The following is a 17,099-nucleotide window of genomic DNA, read 5'->3' as shown; positions in this document are numbered from 1 at the left end:
GTTGTTTATATCAAAAATGTCCCATGTTTCCTGTTAGTCTGTGTGATCCTTGTTCATTCATTTGTTATGCTAGCATATGAACATGTGATATAGATCTATGATAAAATATAGGTTATTACGAAAGGTTATGCATAGACAGAATTAGGGGTCGGCCACCCACTTTCACTGAATAATATAGAATTTTTTTTACGTAATCTACATAAATGCAGCTTTTTCACTGGACCTTTGCATCACAGACAGGGTCCATCCAGGTGTAGTTGTTGACTTAGGCTGATCCTAAAGCTTGCAGGTTACCGTAGGCGCATTTCTCGGCATCGTTTACCCATTCCCTCGAGCACGCTCGTCGTCCAGCGAGGCCAGCTGGACGAGCCTATTCTCCCGACTTTGCTGTGATGGCGTATTCCCCCATACTCTTTTACTGCCTACATTATCTAACCGTTGAATGAAATTGTTATTGTTGTTATGCATACGGCAGTAGTTCATTGAGAATTGGTTGGATTAGCGAAGGTGCGGAGCGGTTATTGTCTTGTCCGACACAATTTTTTCTTTTCTTCGTTTCTACATTGGGCTGCTTTGCTCTTCGGCAAGGCTTCGTTCTGACGCGTTTTGGCCGTCGGAGCGACTGCACGCTCAGTGGCTATGCTATCGATATAAACGATGTTACGCAGACGACTCATGATTCTCCAATTGCCCACCAACGCTATTACCGCATCATCACAGCAACAGCATCGCCATAATATGACGACGACAATTATGGTGCTGGTGGCAATTGTGATGATGTTTATGATGACGAGGACGAGATGCGGCTGCCAGGGTCATGTTATTATCAGTAGCACAGCAATGCTATCCGAGGCTTTGATCCGGATCTGCTTGTTTTCGCCACACGGGCCGATGCCAATAAAGGTATCCCGTACGCTTGATAAAGGTCCACCAAAGCTGCAAATTATCACCGATCATTTTGCACATTCTTAATACAATTCTGCCGGCCGAACCTTCGAGGTTACAATAACGTTATTTACGAATCGCCATTACGTAGGCAAAGCGAACTGCATATAACACGTAGGCACAAAAAGCACAAAAATCATATCTCATAAAGATGGCTTCAAAAAAAAATAACTGCTATTGGTTTAGGTAATCTGCTTTAGGTAAAAGCTACACTTGTTTTGCATTGGATGACAAGGGTAAAAGGACATAACCTTGCCACCGATGGTACTTAACGGAATTGAATCTGAACAAAACCTACTCGATGAACTACAGTTATCACACAACGATGCAAAAAGTCTTTTGGCTATGTATATGCATTATATTATTTCAGCCGTTAATCTATTAGATGTAGCTCAGGTGCGAAAAGCTGCGTAACACGTGAAACAGCTTTTATCTTGCGGGGGGAAAATCACAAACAATTAGACTGGTGGCGCTCGTGGACGTAGTGGCGCATCTGTCGGTTTTTTTCTGTTGCTCTCGCCCGACGGGGGTCGTCGCTGCGTGGGCGCCACCAGCTCCTATATTGTAGCTTTGTGACGACCCGTTCGGAGCAAAGTGGCACGTGTGTTGGGCAAGGTGACCAACCTACCCGCCGGCTACCATAGACGTGTAATATATAGTTAACAAGTTGTCTGCCAGTAAAAGCTTGACGGAAGTTACTGCACACGCACACATGGTAATGGGGCGTGCTAGCCACGAGCTAAGGCGCGGACCTCTTTGAACAGAGATGGGCCAGTCAATTACACAACCATCGAGGAGAAACCCAGCCGCCGCCGGTGTCATGCGAAAGGCAACGGTTTATTTTACTCGGTAGCCCCTCGAGTCTACCATTTGCAGACGCTCGTGACCGACGTCATCAGTCTCGTTGCTGTTCACTGGCTGCGTCCTATGAAATTTAAATGAGAGAGAAGAAAAGAACGGGGGCCGAAGGCAGGCACATTGCTGACGACGACGTTTGCCTATGGTCGCGGTGCGTGCACGCCGCGGCGGACAGATTTGCTTGATCCATATTACTGTGGTGGGGGCTGCATGTTATGCTCACGTCCAGAGCTTGATCCTCGTTAGTGGAGCCTCACTCTGGTCGCTCAAACGCGTTTCCTCTACGATCAACATGGAGTTTCGAATGCGCAAGCGCACACGCGGCGACGACAAACTCTGCTTGTCCTCGGTGCGTCAACAGCATCATTGACTTCCGTGACCGCTGCATTTACCATCTTGAGCTAATGTACACGTCGCGTCTTCTACGCAGTTGTAACGGCAGATAGTAGGGCCGAGTCAAAGTTCTTCGCTTTCATCTATTTATTATCTACATATCTATTCAGCCATCGCTTGTACGAACTTCGTTTAACAACATCCCACAGCTCAACGGAGTGTGAGTTAAAGGACAACGCTATAATCAGCGACAGGCTATTTGGTGGCATGATTTAGGTTATCGTTGTACAAATGACTGTCGATTGTTTTACGTGTAAGCATGCTTGCTCTGTATTGTATTTTGAGAAATTTTGCGAAATGACCTTATGGAGATAGTGTCTAACAAATGGTGCCCTAACCGTATCAGCCAGATATACTAATTGAATAATAATTTTTAAGTGAAAGTTTACGGCTCGTATGGACTCTAACTGAAATAATTCTAAGCTTGGCGTTACGAAATCCAAATGTTTAAGGAACAAGATTTTTGGGGCCGTTAACGTACACCTTTGACACCGATTCTCTTCCAGAGCGTAGGTACGAACACATGTGCCTGTAAAGTCTTAAACAATCGAAGGGAGAAGCACTTACTTCAGCCCATTGCTTCAATAGTTTCATAAGATTTCTACACTTAACACCTTTCGAAAATATCGTTGTCACTCGCGACAGTCTTCTGATTCTCCTGATTGAAGGAAAACGTTGTTATCCTAGATTTCGGTATAACTACTTAAATGTCATTGAAGTAGGAATAAATAAATCATCTGTGACCGACATCATCATAGACGCATTTCTACGGGCATATTTGCTCCTTAGGTCTTCAGTATTGAGATGACCGATCCTTGTGACCTAATTATTCACGTATGGCTCTTCTCTTCGAAATCCTTGGCTGAAGAAGGAAAAAGTACCCTAAACTAAACGAGTCTAACGAGCAGCTGCTAAATGTACAACTGAAAAAATCTCTTATTGTCCAACCGAGTTTGCCTTCGTATATACATAAGATCCACGATTGATCGAGAAAAACAATAGGCATAATTATTTAGCAGGGACCTTATATCTTTTACGACAAACGCTTGATCCCAAAAAAATGTGCGACCAGAAACGATTGAGCAAAAGAGCTTACGTAGGCAATAGTGCATGTCCAGATGGTGAATTTTTTGAAAATAATAATTGTAATACGTCTTTAATTAAACTTTCCGTAATAATAAAAGTAAGACTAACGAGATGGTCATGACATACCAACGTGAACAGTTGTCGTCAATAGAACTGTTGGTCGCGCTAACAAAATTCTAACGGTTAGAGACATCAAAGGGGGCCGTAAGGCATTACGTACGAATGATGTACATTTAAAATATAGGCTTCTATATAAATTTCACAGGAGACATGCATTTTTTTATGAATAGTTAACAACGCCAATAGTAGGAGATGTCTACTCCTCGAAGTATACATTTTGACAGCCGGATCAAAGTAGGCTTAAAGCCCTGTTTTTTTTTCCATGTTAAAGCATAGCTCGATACTCGTTCGATTCGAACGTTGTGACATTTCTGAGAACTTCTTCTCGTACCAAACGAGCAATGGTTTCCGTGAGGTAACCTGCACGCACGCCAGGCTCCCTCTTATGGGGGTATTAAAGAAAGCAGCAATGATGCAAACGTCGAAGCTACGTACTGTTTCACTATTCCCAAGTCTGATAAACCATTCAGGGTTAGCCATGCGAAAACCCTCTCTAACCTATAAATAAAGCTGATATTACCAATACCATATGATCAGCCTAGACATAAAGTCCTAGCCTTATATAAAAATCGCAATTTTTACTTGGCACCTATGTTAGTTTGCCATCCTTGGATGGTTCTCAACAGCTCTCAGATTAAGCCAACTACTTAGCAGTCACCGCTTTCGAAATTATTGAAATTAAGGACTGGCTAGACTGAATTTAAACAATGCATAGCTGAGCACCTATGACGTTGGGTACGCAATTAGTAGTACGCAATAGTACTGGATATATCAGCTACCTACTAAGAAATCGGTTAATTTAAAGTGTTCGACCTAATTTGCTCTTCTTTATAACGTACTTGTATGAAACGTATTTACAATCAGCAGTGGCCTCTATCAACCCAGAGAATTTATTGAGCACTGAGCAACGCGGTTGGCTCGGAGCACAAAACAAACGATGCCTACGGTCGGTCCCGAACCCACCCTCGTACCTAGCACTACGTTTCATAGGTGCGCACGCTACCAATACGGTATCACGGCCGGGTATGAACGTACGTTCTATGCGCACACGTAGACTCAAGTCAGATCACTCCGCTGAGGATACATGGCCACACTGACACATTATTTTAAACCGTTTATTCTATCTCTAGAAGAAAGAATCGACTATTTTGACTTGCTCTGTGTGTGCCACTAGGCGGCGGCCGCCTTTTTTGATGAATACGCTTGATCCTGTGGAATTTAAAATTATCAACCTTTTTCAAGCGATCTTTTAGGTTTATCCTGAATAGAGTACATAAAAATACTACAACGGTCTATTTTTAGTCAATTTTAAAGTTAATCTACACACAGGACAATACGCAGTGCCCCGATATGGTACTTATGAAACAGGACCATCTCCACGTACTTCTATGTTCGAGAAAGTTAATAATTACGCGTTTGCGAGCGGTGAAAAATTGTATCCGGGTCCGATGGGGTCCATGAGCGATCGATAAGTTTGTTGCAGCATGTAAACTTAAAGGTAAGTTATCACGTACGTGAACAATATTATAGTGGTGGTATATCGAAGCTCCTTCTCGACTAACGCCCTATTCGTTCGATCCGCTATACGTGATTCCCTATGCTAAGCATTACAGTTTGTCAAGCTATATTTATAGTCATTAAAATATAAAAGTACTAATTAGGCCGCTTTTGCTCCTGTTTCTAATAATCTATAATATGATATTAGAATCGTGTACTCTAAGCACCATTTCAGCTATCGTTTATCACTTTGGCTGATTGCAATGGTGGTATCGGGACATCAGCGATGATTTCCTTCCCTGCCCCATTGTTAATTCCATTGCCTTATACCAGTAATGCTGTTCTCTGTTGTTCGTAAAACCTAGCTCAATGGAGACGCGCAGAGAGGGTGCTCAGCTCCGCGATAGATAAGCGTTTGGACAAACAATGATCTATTATTATTATTATTGTGTTCTTATTATTACCGATTATATCAGTGGCTGTGACTACAGATGCAAGCGAGCACAGTGAATACGCGCAAAGCGGCGGCCGGTTTACACTGATCGAGACACGGAGACACCGAAAGAGAAAGGCCGGATCAGATCAGTCTCCAGAACCAAAAGCGCTCCGCCACAGACCCTGCTGCTTCTGCCTTTGTCACCGCTCGGTCAATTGGCAATTCGTAGACAAGCGGTAGCAGCAGGGATCTCGCAGTGGTAAGGGTAAAATACGCTAAACATTGTTTGATTTCGATATGCCGCACTGATAAAAAGTTGTGTACTATCAGGTTAGTCTGACTGCTGATTTGCTAGTCCAGCGAGGGGTCCTTTGTTGGCGCCCAAGCGCGAGAGAGTCACGGAAGAGCAAGCGAGAGCGTGAACGATGGGAGAAATTCACTCGAAAGTCCTAATTATACTCATCTTTGCTAGAAAATGTAGCAGATAACGACTACGACGCTGCTGCTGATGACACTAGTAGGGAAACGATACGATACCATACAACGATTATACGAAAACACGATAGCTGGTAATTATAATAAACGATTTGTCGGATTGTATGTGCACGTCTGCGTGCATGCGCGCACGAAGTCTGAAGACAGTATTAGGCGAATATAGCACAAAATGCACACAATGATAACTAGGGGACCGTAGAATCAAAACAATGTAAGACAAAGCTTCGAGTCAACGACAGAATTTGAGTAGCTGGAGAAAAAGAAGAGCGGGTGGAAGATCAGCGAAGCATCACTTTCGAAAATCCGCTGGTCCAATGTATGAGCACGCGGAGATTGTGAGTCAAGTATTTTAATCGATTTCAACGAAAGGACAATTAAAGCAGCATTAGAAGATGTGACTGAATTCACGGACATCTTGAATTAAGGCCCTAGAGCAACAACGGCCAAATTATATAGCCACCAACAGGATGGGCCATTGTGCATTTTCTGTGTGAAAATATATATACAAATAGTCTCCTGACGAAAAGCGGATCAGTGAACAGACACACCGGTCACCAATGTGCTAATGCCGATGACAGTGCTAAATTCAATAATTATTGTATGATAATCGCAAAGGAAGCTAGGCAAGATGATAGCGTGTCAAAATAATTGTGAAGACTAAAAGGCTGAATAAAAACTACGTAAATTTAGGAAGATATCGGTATGCAGCGACAAATACTCCATGCAAGGTAAACTGCTATTCGTTGAAGAGTAAAGATATTGCACTCAGCAACGAACAGATATTACAGTAACGTTTCAAAAAAATAAACTTGTTGTATGTTTAGCGGTCTGTAGGGTTAGTCAGCCGCTAGGCCGAATATCTGGGTCGAAGTAACGATAAAACAAGCCCCGACACAGGACTAGGGCTAGCAAAATGTGTGAATTTAGTCGGTGCTACCGCAGGGAAGAACGCTTCCCAAAAACCCACACTATCAGATGAAGCATCGAGATGAGAGGAGAGGATATGTCTGCGTAAACGGGATCTACACATGAATCATTTAAAGCAAACAAAATTATGTTTTTGAGCGACATTAGGGTGATATATCGATTTACTTGCTACTTTGAAAAAAACTGCGCGCGTCTGGGTAATAATTACTTCCGAAAACTTCACTGTCAGTATGGCTAACCTACAGCGCTGATGACCAGAACTCACCATAAGATCGCAACTGTATGAAACAAGCGGTTTTAAGTAACGTGCCGCTTCCTCCTTCTACAAAATAATAGACAGTTTACTATGAAAACGCCACGTAAGACACAAGCATGAAAATGTCACGCTTCTTCCGGCATCCATCTCATGCATCTCTTCTCTCCCTCGTTTGTCCTGGCGTCCCGTTTTTCGACCGAGTCGAGTTCTGTCGTTTGTATCCTTAGCAGTCTTTTTCCTTATGCAGCTTCAGTTCTCTCAATTAACGGCCACATGTTCCCTTTCGTCATTACTGTTGCATCTTATTCAAATATTACACCTGCGTACCTGTCTTGCCTTCAGCAGGAACCGTATCGCCTAGCACATTGTGGGCTCGTCGCGGCCATTAGTACACAAAATAGCCGTAACAGCTCTTCCAATTTGTCCAGCATCTTCCTGGCAGTCAGCGTGTTCGTCTGCTCGTCTGCCTTTATAGGACCACTGCTGCAAACAAGTGCTGTCTTGTATGGATGCAACGCTGGTTCATCTGGATTCTTCCACAAACAGATATATCTCTTAGTGAAGTCGCAGTGAGCGCGGGAGCCCAGACAAGTCACAAGTGATAAGTGAAACGCTGATAACCAAGAGATAAATTGAATAACAAGCATACAAATAACAGGAGCAGGCCCATATAAAAACCTTGCAGATGGTTTTTTTTTGTCCATCGCTTAGCCAATTAGTTTCGTACTTCTTCGTTTGCCGAGGCTGCTGCTGCTGCTGCGTTACGTACTGTAGGTATTGTTAGTGGTTTCAAATCTGCCATATGAAACATTCGTAAGCGGAGAATAACAACAACAACAACAATAACAGGAGTAGTAATAACAGCCGCAACAACAGCCAATCTAAATATAGGCGTTATGTCCACTCTGCTATCCCAGTGCACTGTAGCTTGTTACGAGGCGTCGGTAGGCGAATTTAAAGCTGGAGCCCATCCGTCGTAGATAACGCCAGCTGATTTATACTTAAATTTAATTTTTTTTCTTGGAATAATATTAACGAACAAATCTACTTGCATGTGACTATCGTTTAATGACCGCTAGCATATTGTCATCTGGCCTATTGGCCGGACAGGTGACTCAGCGGCGGATAGATCTTCTGTGTAACATCATTGTACGGCCCAGCAACACGACCTAGGAACCGCTATTAAGAATTTCAACATTCTTCCTGCCAGGTAGTATCAACACAGTTATTATAACATCGCTTCTGTAACTAATACTTTGCAAATGTGAGGACTATTTCCTCACCTTTTCCTTGATCATTGATTGTTATTTTTTGCTAAACACGATTATTTTTAATATGTTTATAGATGGTTATTGTCACAATTCCTGAATTGAGTGGCGTTTTGAATTTTTGAAATTGCGCGCTCTCATTGAAACTAAGCATTATAATTTTGTAATACACACCATCTTGAAACGTGTAAAATATCAACGCACAAAAGGTGTCTACTTTTAATTTCAGCGAGCGATTAGTCTTCCAACTTTATCTTTTTTTCTTCTGTCTATCGTTACGGGTTGGCTATTAGGCTCTAGGTGCTCAACATCGGTGAGCGTGTTCCAAGTAATATTCATTAAGTCTCGTGTTTTTAAATTAGGCGCCATTTTGATAGACGCTCATTCGACAGATACTGTGGCAAGACACCGACGGGATATTTTCGCATCATCTGAGTGTTACGCAGCCTCCGTTTTTCTGTAAGTGTCAAAAAAATAATGGAGAGCGCTACCGGCACACCTCCTGTGCTCGATTGACTCGATCAAATTCATTAGTTCAGGGGTAAGATCCCTCTTAGTGTTGGTCGCAGAAGCTGATATCGACCATTCCGTGGAAGGGGTCGAGATGTGTAACATATCAGCAGTTAATCTGGTGATCTTCTTGTGATTTATGTTAGAGTGACCGGGGTAACATCTGTAATGTAGCGGCAGCCTCACCTGACCCCCTCCCCACCACCACTATAACAATAACAACAGCTAACAATTACGGCAAATGCTACCAGTACTTGGTAAACAGATATATTTAATGATGATTGCAGGATGAAAAGTGGGCTTATTTATTTAACAATTCCATGCCTCGGTGACGTCCATTGTTACAAACATATTTTATTAATGAGGTTAGCACAGTTGGTCAAGCAAGTATCTAAATACATGACATTTTGTGGCTCATGATAATAATATCGTAGACGACCTGATAATATCTAAGGACGTGAAGCAAAAATATTAGTAAAAACAATACGATGAAAAATAATAAAAACATGAGAAAAATAGTTAAACACTTTATGGGAATAGAACGGTCGCTCATTAAAGTTCAATCAGAAAAGGCTTTAAAATATGGGGAAGTCTACAAGCTAAAGCGGGTACGAATGTTTACAACCCTATAAAAACGTATCTAAGTCGAACATATGGTTACGTTGCAGATATGAAAAAAGTGTTATACATGGAAAGTATTTTTTATAGAGATGTATAAGAATGCTAAACTATTCTTCGCTGATCGATGCTTTGTTTGTCCTAAAAAAGACTCGAGTCAATTTAATTTGTCCGCAATTATCTATTGGGATCGAATTGTGAATATAAGGACCACGGAGTTAACTAAAACCATTGGACTCTCTAAGTATACGAGTCAATACGAGAGAAATTGATAAGATTAACGCGATATAAACCCCCTATTTCATGAACATTCCGATGTATGTATATATACATACAAAAGCAACATAATGGACTTTGACGGTTAATTCAAGGATCTATATTTCCTTTCTATCTTCATACCAGTATATACTTTATTTATTATATACTTATCTGTCGCTTTTACGGAAACAGATTTTAACATAACGTCGTGTTAACTCCGCCGATGAGTTGCTAATGCTTAGCAATGAATAATATAGATTCCTGTAGACGCAGCTCCAGCAAGGTGTACTAAAGAAAAAAAAGCAAATGTCCATTTTACGGTAACGCGGTCTAGTTGAATTTCTACGGTATCGATTCTAGAAAGATGCGTCCACTTGAAAAGGTCGGATACGAGGCAAGCCACCATGAGTTGTCTTCCGAGTCAGTTTTATGTTGGTGGAATCCTTGCTGCCATAAGGTTAGGTGAATTATGGTTTCTTGCTATAGGTTGCCATATAAATCATAGTAATGGTATAGCCGACATAGTCGTACATCCATCGATATATTATATTCTAATTTGGGACTTTGTTATTGTTTACAGATCGTTGTTTTAACGGTCCTATTATGCATACTGCATTAGCCTGAGCAGGATTGAAATCAATTGATTCGTAATGGATCTTTGTCCTTTTAAAAGCATTATTATTGGTAGGGCATCACACCTCATATACCAACAAACAATCAACTTCGAGCTTTTACGTAGCTAAATATTCGTACATTCGAATCTAGCACAGCTGCGACAAAGCCTAAAAACGAGCCGGCACAGGACGACATCAATTACAAACTGGATATCAGCGCGTGGAACAAAAAAACATAATACAGCCAACTAATCTAGCCAGATATAGATGAAGGCATATTTCGTCTGCTGGCCGGCTGGATACCCTCATACTCCCTCCGTCAACCGTCGCAGAATAAAACGCATTAAGACGCTCTGCAATGCTGTGCTGTACTTTGACAGGGACGCCGACGATGACGAGAACGATGCCGGAGACCTCGCACCAGTCTGCGGACAGCTGTCGCCCGGGAGGAAGGAGGAAGCTCTAAGACATTAGATCGAGCTGGACGATCATCCAGTCAGTGGTGGTCCATTCTGATTCATGATCGAAGCTGATCATGCGCCTGGAGCATGACGTTTCAGCCAGTGTTAGCGAATACATCTAATCGAGTCGTGGCCGGTCGTACAGATGATGCTAAGCATCTGCAGCCAGGCTCTGTCTGCCGGTGTGGAGCAGCCGATCGACTGACGTTAAAGGCGTCGGTCAAGGGCGAAAGCTACAATAAAACAGCTCAGTAAAGGGGTGAGTCAGAAAAATTGCTATCGCACTCTTCGGATGCTGTTGTTCGCGTAACCTACAACGATGAGAGTGATGAAGATAAGAAATTTTGGTAATTTGCTAAAAAGAGGCCTTTTTCCGGAAGAGCGGTGCTGCCACGGTATTGCGCGAGAAACGGCTTTTGTGTTGTCGGTACGAAAGGCTCGAGAGAATCGTATTGAGCGGATTTTCTCTTAGGACTGCGGTTGCCTAGTAATAATATGTTTCCAGCTCCCATGATAGCTCAAGCGGGACTTAAGGACACGTGATAAGGTAGCGTCGATTGGAGACGAGATGAAAGCGCGCTTCGTTCCATGCTCGAACTAGCCGGCCGTTTGATATAGTGGATGTCAGCCGGACCGGCCATTAGCACTCCAAATACTTATTGAACAATACAATAACAAAAAAGGAAGCTGGCAACATTGTGTGAACAAGCTCTACCTCTTTATACAAGATGCAAATGAATTGAAAACAGCTGAGAGAGGCTGCAACGCGATTTTTTCGCGCAAGGACGGACACAGAGAGACGGGCACATGTGCACAGGCATGCATTATCAGCATTATCGGCATCGCAGTTCTAATGCCAACGACAATGACGACGACGTCAATGTTTAACAGACTGCAGAATCTAGGAGATAGTAAATAACAGAGCAGAAACATTATAGCAACTATTACCGCAGCGTTTAGCCACTGCTAGGTCGTCATAGTCGTCGCAGCAACTGATGCTGGTGTTGCTAATGCTGCTGGTTAGTGCCAGCCTCTTCACCCAGAAGTTCTGCTGAATTTTCGTCGGCAACAACCGGCTTAATCGTTGATAGTTCGCCTTTCGATGAGGAGTAACGAAACACGGTACGAGTATTTTTCTACTCACGAAAAGTTATTAGCGATAAATATCCACACACGTTCGCACACAGCTAGCAAGACACACGCGCCCAAAACAGATATATAGATATATATATATATATATATATATATATATATATATAGAGAGAGAGAGAGAGAGAGAGTTCTTAGGTATCACTCTTGTCAGTAGAGGCGTAATATAACGGTAAGCGTAATACTAAAAATAAGAAGAAAATCTACAAACTACTTAGAAAATAGATAAACTCAGCTGCTTATCCGGCCCGTTATGTTCGTTTGGCCGCGGCCGCTGCCGTTACTTCGGATAGCGCGGCTTCACCGCGAAACCGTTGATGTCATTGTGGCCACTGTTGATATCCGATGAGCGTCGGGAGTCGAGTTCACCTGAGTGGTATGATGGAAGGACGAAGCATTTCTTCAATTCACCTCTTGTAGATTTAGTGGTAAACAACACACGGCCGACGGAAATGACGGACGGATACGAGACGCACAGCGTTATGCTGATTCAGTTGATCGCGGTTTAGATCGATTTAGATAAGAAAAAGATTCGCGAGAACGCGGACACATTTTAGCAGTAGAAGAGGTCACTTCTATTATCCGTTGTTTCGCTTTAGAAGGATACGACAAGAAATAAAAAATGACAGAATACTTCCAAATAGCCCTGATCCTGAAATAGATCCTGATTTTGGGCAAGGTCACTTCGATGTGAAGATGGACAGACTCGCACGGTAAGAGACTATTTACAGAGTTTATCTTTTACTAAGGGATAGGAAGATGTAGAATGTATAACAGAAATTCATGGGAGAACACCCGCTAGTCGCGCAAAGCCTCATAAAGAGAACACGAGAAAAAATTCGCAGTGTTTATTTGTGGATTGTCTAACACTGAGAGTTTCGTTAACTGTTTTCCATTGGGTAAACATTAAGTTGTAAATTATCGTAATAGTAATTCGATTACTATTATGATAATGAGTTTACACGAACAGAAATACAGCTTAAGCTTCTAAGTGTCGGCAGGGAAAGTGAAGGATTTACTGCCACTTTATTCAGGTGAATTTATGGGAAACACATTTAAAAATGATAAAAACAAACGATTACCCGGAACTTCGATAGAGGAAAAGCGTATGACGATCCTTATGTACGACGGAATTGCTTCTTACAATCGGTTATAGCCATTGTTTAGAGTAAGTTGTACGATAATTTCCAATTAGAATTCTTCAGTGTTCAATATGAGCCTTTATCTGTGAGTAAAACGGACCAAGTTAATTACGAGTGAGTGTTTGGACATACTAGAAGATTATGAGTTTCTACATATATATATATATATATATATATATATATATTACCTAGAAAAAAGGCTAGTTAGCGTTTGTTGCATCATCATCATCGACATCGATATAAAACGTAATTAAGTTGAGCCCACAATTACTTCGATGTGTATTTGCTATCAAATTCCTGCGTTATTGTTTGTTCTATCCCGCCGTAGCATAACACACCTAATAGCAGACTTTGAAGCGTAAACCCCATTTATATATGGTTCAAATAGATGTTTGCAGCTATGAATTCTCACTCAGGGGCAAACAGTAAAATGGCGTATAATCCACTTATCGTAATTTTACTCTTTGCCCCTGATCTCCGATTTTGTTCTAGCCAGCCTCCCATCGCTGACCTATGTTTTCTCTATTGATCTCTTTTTGAATTCTGTGCCTTTTCTTCTGTTCACCAGTACAGCCTCTTCCTTCCTTTTCGGATAACCGTCCACGGCCCACCTGTTCGCTTTGAATATTTCTACGCCGTACTCGTATCCGTATGTGAATTCGCTCAAGTATTCGTATTACGTCTGCGTGAGAATGCTGGTGTATGAGGGAAAACGAGTTAGATTTCCAAACTTGTTTGACTTTACTCGCAGTATATATATATATATATATATATAGCAGAAAAGGGCGTTGGAGGCATTTTCTGCTGCCGTTGCCATTCTGTCACGTATTACGCTACACCTGAAATAGTACGCATTGCTTCTGGCTGATAGCTGCTGCAGATACTGTTGTCATCTTCGCTCTCTGTTGGCTACTAGCACGAGCTGGCGTATTCTGGGTGTCGGTGTGTCAGGTTTTTGGGCTGTCCCATCTGATCATGATACGATCAGAGGAACGAAACTGTTCTGGTTGACGGTCTCCCTCTGGCCTGGTCCGGCACGGCCGATCCAGTTGGTCTAGAACAAAGAAAAAGCTACAGGCAACCTGCACAAGGCTCGGGCACCCTCCTCTTTTTCGTACATAAATTCCGAACCGTGGCAGACGTCGCGTCGGATAGTACGCTCGACCAGTGCGCTATGGATGATTTTGCTTTTGTTCCTCCTGCCGCCGCCGCCGCCGCCGCCGCCGCCGCCCCAAGACTGAAAACTCAGACAGTTTTTACGATTTTATTTTCAACAGCAGCATTATTAGCATTGTGGAAAGCAGTAACAGCACAGGGTATACGTGGATTGACACCACATCCAAACGGATCCATCCACTTCTGAGCCACACATAGCGAAGTACAAACAACATGCGCAAATATGCCTCCTTTCTGCTTACTTCTTGTGAACGCGTTTAGACGCCTATCGGTGAGCTCTCACAGTCGAACAACTCAAAGTAAAGCGAGCAGTCGACTGCTCAGAAAATGCAAGGGGGCGATATGCGACGCGACGAGATGCTATCTGCAAGACTAGCGCACGTAATAGTCGCGCTAAAGAGTCTTAATTCTCAAATTTATCAAGTGCTGCCGCCATTTTAACCTGCATCGTACATCGTACTAACATATAAATAGTCTGTGATAGCATCTATTATGGAATAGTAGTAGAAGCATTTATTTAGATTTCTTGTCGCTAGTAGCAGTGTACAATAACTGATGGCGAAAAGTAAGTTTCAACAGAAGCATCGCAGCGACAACCTCAGCAGCGACTTCATGCCCATAAAAACGTGAAGAACATATATATATATATATATATATATATACGTGATGTATATATATATATATATATCTACAACAACTGACGCGATTTTTGCGGCTAGCTTACTTGGACAATAGCTTCGTATAGTTACTCTGAAAATATTTATTAATATATCATCAGTTTTAAAGAGCTGTATAAAAAGTAAACAGTCGAGAGCGCAAGAGTGAACACTACAGCGCCGTGCTAATATTGGCATTGTAAAATGAAGACTTTGTGGCTGCCATTATACCTGCTGCTACACCTTACATGGTAGCCAGATCATAAGAATAGTTAGTCAAACACTGAACTGCTGCCTAATGAGTTCATATGAGGTGTGATGATGGCAATCCTGGCAGTTAGGAAACGCTGCGATGACAGTAACATTTTAAACATACTACGAAAATAAAACGCGTTCTCTCATCCGCGAAGACCAGAAGCGGACCAATATAGTACAAGGTCACTCTCACATACTTGTTATTGACAGTGTGGCCCTTGTTCGCAGCTAAATGGTTGGTAGTTGCAGATATCCAATGGATACTCGTGTGGAGCTGCGAGACGTTTAAACTGCGGCCGTACAAATTGCAACGGGACGAACGGCTTCCATGCTGCGCGAGGTCGACCGATTGATCGATCGCCGTTGCCGTCGTCGTCGTCGTCGTCGTCACAAGTATTCAGAAGAACAAATGTAAGAAGCAGAAAACGAAGAGAAAGTCGTCGAAGATGCAGCCACATAAAGACCATCTTGTTCCCCCGTTCCCGTTGTGGCTGGTAGCCGCAGCTGGCGCTGACTTGCACCAGCCATGTCTTCGGTCCCGTCGTCGGCCAGCCGATTCAATGAATCGACTAAACGCTACATACATATGTCTATTTGTATGGCCACACAGCCTAGCGCGGCGCTGTGTCGTATCGACCGAACAACACCTCTGCAGATTGGATACTCCAGCGTCCAGCAAAGGTCGTGCAGCTTCGGATGACCGCTACTTCGTGGCATACCATATGACAACACACAGCGTACAGTAGAAACGTATGTTGTCCGGCAAAATGGCCACTTCAAGCTTGAAGCGAAGAAACCAACGAAGAATTTGGCTGCCAGTGAACCTGCGTGCAGTCAGCGGCCAAGACGTCGATCACCACCAACGACGACGACAAGGTCGGCCGTTTGTCTTCGTATTGGGCGGCCAACCAAAGAATCGATAGACCAACTCGTGCGGCTGCTTCGTGGAGCAGCCGTAGTACAGTCCGCACGGGCTCAACGAAGACGCCAGCAAAGCAATGCGCTGCTGTTAAAGATGGTGCTAGTGGTCGTCGTCGTCGTCGTCGTCGTTGTCATCATTATCATCGTCACCATCATCATCGTCGTCGTCGTCGTCGGCGTCGTCGTCGTCGTCGGCGTCGTCGTCGTCGTCGTCGGCGTCGTCGTCGTCCTCGTGACCACTGTACATGAACGAACGATGAATGAAAACGAGCCCGAAGTAAAGAACTAATTTATGGTTTAAACGCTATAGGTAGGATTCCTACGGTTTTCCTGCTAATTACTACCTACACTGATAACGGGTAGAAAAAAGCCTAAAGATTCAATCCGGGAGCTACTTATATATGCACTATTGATTTTAGAACATGTGCATAGTTATACCAGCAGACTGATCAACTGATCTCGTTCTTTTATCAACGTTTTGTCCGCTTCTGCCTTTTACATTTCGATAAATATTGAAAGCTATAGAAACACCCGAACCACACACAGAATGGGAATACAATGAGCAAATGTGGTTTTTCTCTTTTCGTTCAAAGAAAAGGAGAGAACATATTTTTTCTGCAGTTTTCGATCTCTTCTACTGTTGTTACTGCTGGAATGGTTTCCTCACTGTCGATGCCTAGCCCGCTTTCCTTAAAGGCTTCCCCAAAATGCCAGGGGATTCCACAACGGGCGGAGGGAATCGAACGGTATAGGGTGGGCTTGAACGCCGATCTCGGGAGGGTTCTTGGCGTTTCTGGGAGGCAGCATGCCGTTGGTGGTGGTTTCTGCTGTAGTTCGTCTACCTCGGTGTCCTTCGTAGGCCGATGCGACGTGACCGCAATGACAACACGCCCGACCCAAGCTTTCCATCCAGCGTGTGCACTGGCTGCAGCAGCACAAGCAACGCATCGGCCATCCCCAGTCTTTGCACGGTGCAGGCTCCTTAGTTCTCCCATATAGCAGCCTGCCAGTTAGCTTGCCTTCACTTTAAGGATAGGAATATCCCTGGTTCCCCCGCA

Source organism: Varroa jacobsoni, unplaced genomic scaffold (genome assembly GCF_002532875.2).
Source record: "Varroa jacobsoni isolate VJ856 unplaced genomic scaffold, vjacob_1.0 scaffold_520, whole genome shotgun sequence".
NCBI classification, from domain to species: domain Eukaryota; kingdom Metazoa; phylum Arthropoda; class Arachnida; order Mesostigmata; family Varroidae; genus Varroa; species Varroa jacobsoni.
This window is presented reverse-complemented; position numbering follows the sequence as displayed.